Source organism: Pteronotus mesoamericanus, unplaced genomic scaffold, assembly GCF_021234165.1.
Source record: "Pteronotus mesoamericanus isolate MK-2021 breed Mesoamerican mustached bat unplaced genomic scaffold, CSHL_Meso_final scaffold_651, whole genome shotgun sequence".
NCBI lineage: Eukaryota > Metazoa > Chordata > Mammalia > Chiroptera > Mormoopidae > Pteronotus > Pteronotus mesoamericanus.
The window spans coordinates 28,475,169-28,482,261 of record NW_026555325.1 but is presented as its reverse complement, the minus strand read 5'-3'; positions in this window follow the sequence as shown (position 1 = coordinate 28,482,261).

Below are 7,093 nucleotides of genomic sequence, written 5' to 3'. Positions count from 1 at the left end.
AAAAAAACAAAACTATACACATAGTGGATGAATGTACAACACTTTTATCAGAAACTGATTAACAGTTATAAATAATATGAAATGTAAACATTAATTGATGGTATGTGATATATCTATAACTTTATATATAGTTATAGACTCCTATGCCCTAAAAAGTAAAATATATGCATTTCAGGACATGTAGAATATAACATATGAAACATTTACAAACTTGATCAAGTACTAGGTCTCATAAGAAATGTTTTAAAAACTGTCACATTGGACTCTGTTCTGTGGCCCAAATGAAATATAACTTCCTTACAGCTATGTGTGTTTATGTGACTAGCTTCTTACCAATAAAATGGAGTATAAGTGATGGGTGCAAATTCTGTAGCCCTTGTTACAAGTTTGAGGTATGTCTTAAATTTGCCTGCTTTCTTTTTCTCTGTAAGCTGGGCTCAAGGTAGGCATCAGCTCGCCCTCACGCTGCAAACTAGGAAAGCACCTAGGAGAGAACAGACGACTAAGACAGAAGATACCTGAACAGCCTTATGGAGCAGAGCGGTCCCCTGGCCTGGACCAGGCAGACTTTTATATGAGAAATACATTTCTATTTTATCTAAGCCACTTTTTCTTTCTTACGGCAACGTAGAATTGATGTTAGAAATATTTTTCAAGGATATAAAACCTCTGTGAAGATGTAGGTCTTTTCCATTTAATGCAAAGATGTCTATATAGGATTTCAATCACTTTGGTATCATAAAACATCCCACGCTCTCCCACTAAAGCAAGTACTCTATTGCCAGCATGTCAGAACTATCTAAATCCTTTTATCTATACTACATTGTTCTCTATTTTCAGCTCTCCCTTGATTCAAGATTGCACTCAAATGTTTAAGGAAAAAAACTGCTGTTTCAAACAAAGACTAACATTTTACATATTATAAAAATTATATGTATGTGCAATAAAACTGCCAAAAGGATCAAAGATTCTACAAAGCATTTAGATTAGTAGGCAATTCAATGTATTTCCAACTTAAACTGCTTTAAAAGTTTTCTTCTAAGTAGAGAGATAATGGACTGCAAATTAGGCTTATAAAAAGTATTTGCTAAAGTCATGGAAACGTAATGTAGAGCCTGGTGACCATAGCTAATAACACTGTATTGCATATTTGAAAGTTATTAAGATTGATTTTAAAAATATTTATAACAAGAAAATATTGTTTGTGACCATGTATGGAGACAGCTGTTAACTAGACTTACTGTGGTGATCATTTCACTATATATATAAATATTGCATTATTATGTTGCATACCCAAAACTAATATGTTATATGTCAATTATACCTCAACTAGAAAAAGTATTTGCTAAGTTGAACAAATACTTCAGTAAAAATGTGTAGAGTTTTGAGTGTCAACTATGCGCTTGGCCATGTGATTTGCATCATACCTGCATATATCTAATAATCTCCAAGTGTTTGCTGAGTTGACTTTGTAGTATTTCATTTTATCTTTTAAAAAATTTCTACTAAGTGTATTTTTCATATGAGGATACTCTGACATAGGGGGGTTCAATCATTGCCTGGAGATCAGAGTTATGAAGTAGCTGCTATAGAACATGAACAAGGATCTTTCTAACCACTGGATTGTTTTTAACAAGAAATTAAGTAACCTGGAAATAATTTTTTAAACCCTCTAATGTTCTCTTCAGTGTAAAAATTATGACAAACCTTTTATTTGTCCAGGTGTTGAGGTGTAGATATTCCATTTATGAGAAACTTTTATAATGTTTGGGTTGATATCCCAGCTCTGCTGTTGACTATGGCATATTTTCTAAGATATAAAAATAAAAAATATTAATTTTTAGCAGATTTACATAAAATTTTGTCATTTTAAAATATTTGGTATATATTACAATAATAATTCAGCAAATAGTTTTTTATTAAATTAGTGCAACAAGTTGTAATTTATCATTCTTTATTAGCTCTTTTTTTCTCTCCTGACATTTCTTTTCCCTGACATGTTTAAAAGAAATCTTTTTATAAACAAATATAAAAGTAGAACATTGTAGACAAATTTATTCAAAAGTTAGTTATAAATATATTATATTTTTTAAAAGTGGTGTTAGGAACAGTGTGGGATAAAGAGAAGGAAGAGGATTCATCATCATCCACAAGGAGCTTCCAATCTTATTTGGGAGGAAAAAAAATGAGAAAGCAGAAATAGTACAGTACATAAGAGCTACCAAATTGGGGACCAGAGTATGTAAAGCAAATGTAAACTCAGGGAAAAGGGTGATTAGTGAAGGTTGGAGGTCCTGTGAGAACTGGGAGGCCATTAGACAATGGATAATTGCCATCTTACTTATTTACAGGTTTCCTTTAAAAGTGGTTGTCATTAAGGGCATTTGTGTTCCAAGACCATTAGCCAATACTCAAGACATATTTCAAAACAATCAACCTGTAGCACAAAGTTATTCGAACCTATCTTTTGGCCTTATGTACTATTTTATTATGGATTTGAAATCCTCCTCATATAAGTTCTTCTATTATTGTACTGTGTACCAGTCACAGTCAGGGTAGGAAAATAGAAAACAAAGTACTTATTTTAAAAGAGAATTATATACAGGGAATAAGTTAAACTGATATTAGAAAATCAAGGGGAAAAAAAACACCAATACTGAGATGCAAAGGGATAATAATTATTAGAAGTAACTAATACCCCTAAGATTTAGGAACCAAGATGTGAGTTTATCGGAGCTAGCAGTTTGGAGGAGAGACCCAACTGACCTAGAACCAAAGACTTTGAGGAGTAGACACTGCAGGGCTAATGTTAACACCTTGGAACCTGAAAGAGGAACCCTGGGTAGCTGGGCTCAGACCTTGATGGAGGGATGCCAGTTGGCTAGTGCTGGCCTTGTTGCCAAGGCTGCTTCTGAAGAGCACGATGATGCTTGGAACTAGAGGCAATGGTTGCTGCCCAAGGTGAAAGGCAATGCTGAGCAATGCCAACAAGAACAGCACGTGAAGAGGAAGGGGAAATCCCTTTCTCTCTCTCTTTCTGTAGAGTTTTGCGTCAACTAGAGCAAGTCTTCTTTTCTTGCTTTAGTGTCCCTACTGGCAGAATCAAATGAGGAGACAGTTGGCAAAGAAGAAATGTGGTTGTCAGAGTACCACCCCTAGCATCAAAAAACTGAGTAAGAACAGTAAATTTGTAGCTGGGAAATATTAGCTTACTAATACAATTATGTTTTAAGATGAGGAGGAAAATATAAACATTTCATAACAAATTTACCATTTTATTAGAAAGTTGAAATCTTTCCCACATAAGTTTATTGGACTGCATTTAGCTTTTGTTATTGCTAAAGTGGAAAGAGGAAAGAAAAAATTCTTGAAAGGTAAGTGAATGTAACATAATAATCACGACTCCTTAAAGATTATCACTGAAAGGAAGAAAATATTTTACTTTTATTACAATTGTGTTTTGTACAAGCAAAAGTTTAACATATAAATTAATGTAGATAAGAAGGTATTAGAGACTATGTGTGCTAATGAATAACTACTACACACCAAATGAGAAACAGAATTAAAGGAAGACTAAGTGGCAAATGATGACACTAATGAGCGGCAGGTGTGTAACATTTGTCATGATTTTCCTGGTTCTGTACGTGAAGCAGAAAGTCCCTGACTGCAGTCAAGGTGTTGTCTGGATTGCAGTCATCTCAAGGCTCTCTTGGGGAGGATCTGCTTCCAAGCTCAGCCATGGAAGTGTTAGGAAAGGTTCAGATCCTTAGTGCCCATTGGCCAGAAATGTAAGTTCCAGGCTACATGGGCATCTTTTAGGGCAGCTGTAAAATAATAAGAAATTTATGTCTTGGACTCTTCCCTATTCCTGACACAGAGTTCATAGACCCTTTTAAACAGAGTAGCTAGGAGAATCATTTATTCTAACATTTAGTCTTTCTGAGTTCTTATGACCTTTGTAATTACCTGAGTGATAGGGACACCTGACATTGAAATCTCAAATCCCTTGGAATTTCCTGGGTAATAGGAATGTACTTTGTTCTAATGAAGTGACTCTTTTTTTTAAAGGATATTTTATTGATAATGCTATTACATAATGAATAGACTCTTGACGGGCTCTTGGAAGGGGCTGATCACCAGGAAGACCAAGCCACGATTAGATGCTTGGGCCTTCTAGTCCCACCACACCCCCATTCACTGGAGGGGGGCGGAGAATGGAGTTAATGATCTGTCATGCCTACATGACAAAGCCTCCATAAAATACCCAACAGTATGGTGTTTAGGGAGCTTCCTGGTTGGCGAACACATCCAGGTACCAGGAGGCTGATGTATCCCAACTCTGCGAAAACAGAGGTTCTGTGCTAGGGACCCATATGGAATTTGTGCTTTGTATCTCTTGGTCTGGCCATTCATCTGTATCCTTTCCCATAACTTTTTTAAATTTATTTTTAGTAGTTTATTTTTAATTCTATTTTTTCCATTACCATTTATCCCTCTTATACCTTCTTACAACACCACCGCCCATGCCCCTCCCCCTCAGCAATCACCACACTGGTGTCCATGTCCATTAGTTATTTTTCTTTTTTACTCAGTCCCTCCACCTCCTAACCACCCCTACCCCGGAGCTGTCCTCCTGCTATATATATCCATGAGGCTGTCTCTATTTTGCTTATTAGTTCAGTTTGTTAATTAGATTCCACATACGAATGAAATCATACAGTATTTGCCTTTCTCTGACTGGATTATTCCACTCAGCATAATGCTCTCCAGGTACATCCATGCTTTTGCATCTTTTTCATGGCTTGGTAGTATTCCATTGTGTAAATGTACCATAGTTGTTTATCCACTCATCTACTAAGGGACTCTTAGGCTGCTTCCATAGCTTGGCTATTATAAATAACACTGCAATGAATATGGGGTGCTGATATTCTTTTAAATTAATGCTTCAAGTTTCTTCCCATAAATTCCCAGAACTAGAGAGTCTCGGTCATAAGACAGATCCATTTTTTAATTTTTTGAGGTAACTCCATATTGCTTTCCACAATGGCTATACAAATCTGCATTCCCACCAATAGTGTCAAAAGGTTCCCTTTTGTCCACATCCTCACCAACACTTGTTTGTTGATTTATTGATAATAACCATTCAGACAGGTGTGAGGTGATATTATTGTTCAAATTTACATTTCTCTGATAATTAGTGACATTGAGCATCTTTTCATATGTCTATTGGTCATCCCTATGTCTTAGACACTTGGAAAAATGCCTATTCAGGTCCTTTGTCCACTTTTAATTGGATTATTTGGGGAGGTTTTTGGTGTTGAGTTTTATAAGTTCTTTATAAATTTTGGATATTAACCCCTAATCAAATGTATCAGTAAATATGTTCTCCAATTTAGTGGGTTCCTTTTTATTTGTTCATGGTGTCCTTTGTTGTGCAAAAACTTTTTAGTTTGATGTGGTATCATTTGTTTATTTTATAAAATGGTAAATGTGTTTCCCTGAATTTGGTGAACTGTTCTAGCAAATGATCAAATCCAATAGGGGGTCATGGGAAGTCCTGATATACAGCCAAGTCAGAGAGAAGTTGTGGGTAACCTGGAGCCTACTACTTTCAATTGGTGTCTGAAGTAGGTAAGGGGTTGGAGATGGGACGGAGAGTCTTGTGGAACTGGGCCCTTAACCTGTAGGGTTTATGCTAACTTCAGTTAGTGCCAGAAATGACCTGAATGTTGTGGACACCCAACTGGTATCACAGAAAATTGTTTGGTGTCAAAATACTCCCCTCTCTCCCTGCACATCTGGTGTCAGAAATGGTACAAATGAGGCAGTAGAGTACGAGTAAAGGAGAATCACACCAGGAGTGCTTTTTCTATACAGCAGTTCTCAGCATAGCACAGGGAGTGAGCAAGAGAGCCACAGACCTCGCCCAAGGCGTGTGCCACAGTCTTTCTGTAACCTGATTTCAGAAATGATAGTCCATCACCTCTACTGCGTTCTGTTCTTAGGGAGCAAGTCACTAAATCCAGTCCACACTCAAGGGGAGGGAATTCTACAATACACAGGCACGAATACCAGAAGGCTGGGATCTTTGCAGCACCAGGATAGAGACCTGCCACAGATGCTTAAATAATGAAAGCAACGGAGTGGTCTGTGTTCTGTGCTCTGATAGAATCATACCAAAAGGGTTGGCATCAAATTTTTGAAGTCTATGGAATCTACTATTTGAAATATTTTTTGTAATAGATCTGCCAGTATTATATGCTTAAATAAGGTAATATATCAAATCAGGAAGAAGCACAAGTATATGCCTTGAAGTCATTTTCTGTTCCATAATGATTTTTCCCCCAAAGCTGTAGTTTCCTAGACATATAGTGATGGAGTCAGTAAATCAATAATGTTATCTCTGCTACAATAAAAACCATTTTGCGATCTTTCGGGCTTCTCCTTTAGAGGGCAGTTGGACTGCATCACACCTTAGTTCAAGGTGGGAAGAAATAAGAAGAAATGGCTAGCAAGCACTATTCTCTCTCAAGGGAAGGAAATCCCAGAAGCTCTCCAGCTGGAACTGCTTATATTGCAATGGTCCTTCCTAAGCCCAAGAAAACCCCTGAGATAACACTGGCAGGTTTAGACGAATAGTGACTTGGCCCCTATGGCCAGAAACAGAAGTACATCTCCATCTGTTGAAAAATCAGGTCTGAGCAGGTAAATGGAAATGGTTTGGGATATATAATGAATAATCTACCACACAACCAAAGTTAGTGATAGCACGTCTCCCCCGCCTTGCACATTTTAAATTCAAAGAAACTGTTAGTATTCTAATTTATTTTAACCTTCTATTTTAACATATTAAATTATTAGTTGCAGAAAATAAATGGATCCAAATGAAGTTAGATGAATCCAGGGGCCTTAAGGCAATACATTTTATCTTTAATTTCTGAGTTGTTAATTGGCATTTTTAGATAAAAATATATTAAAACAGAAAATACATTGCATAATGAAAGTAACTACAGAGGTTTTACACATGAGATGTTAATAACAAAACTTCTTTTTATAAAGAAATCTTTACTTTCTAGGAAGCCTGGTATCTGGC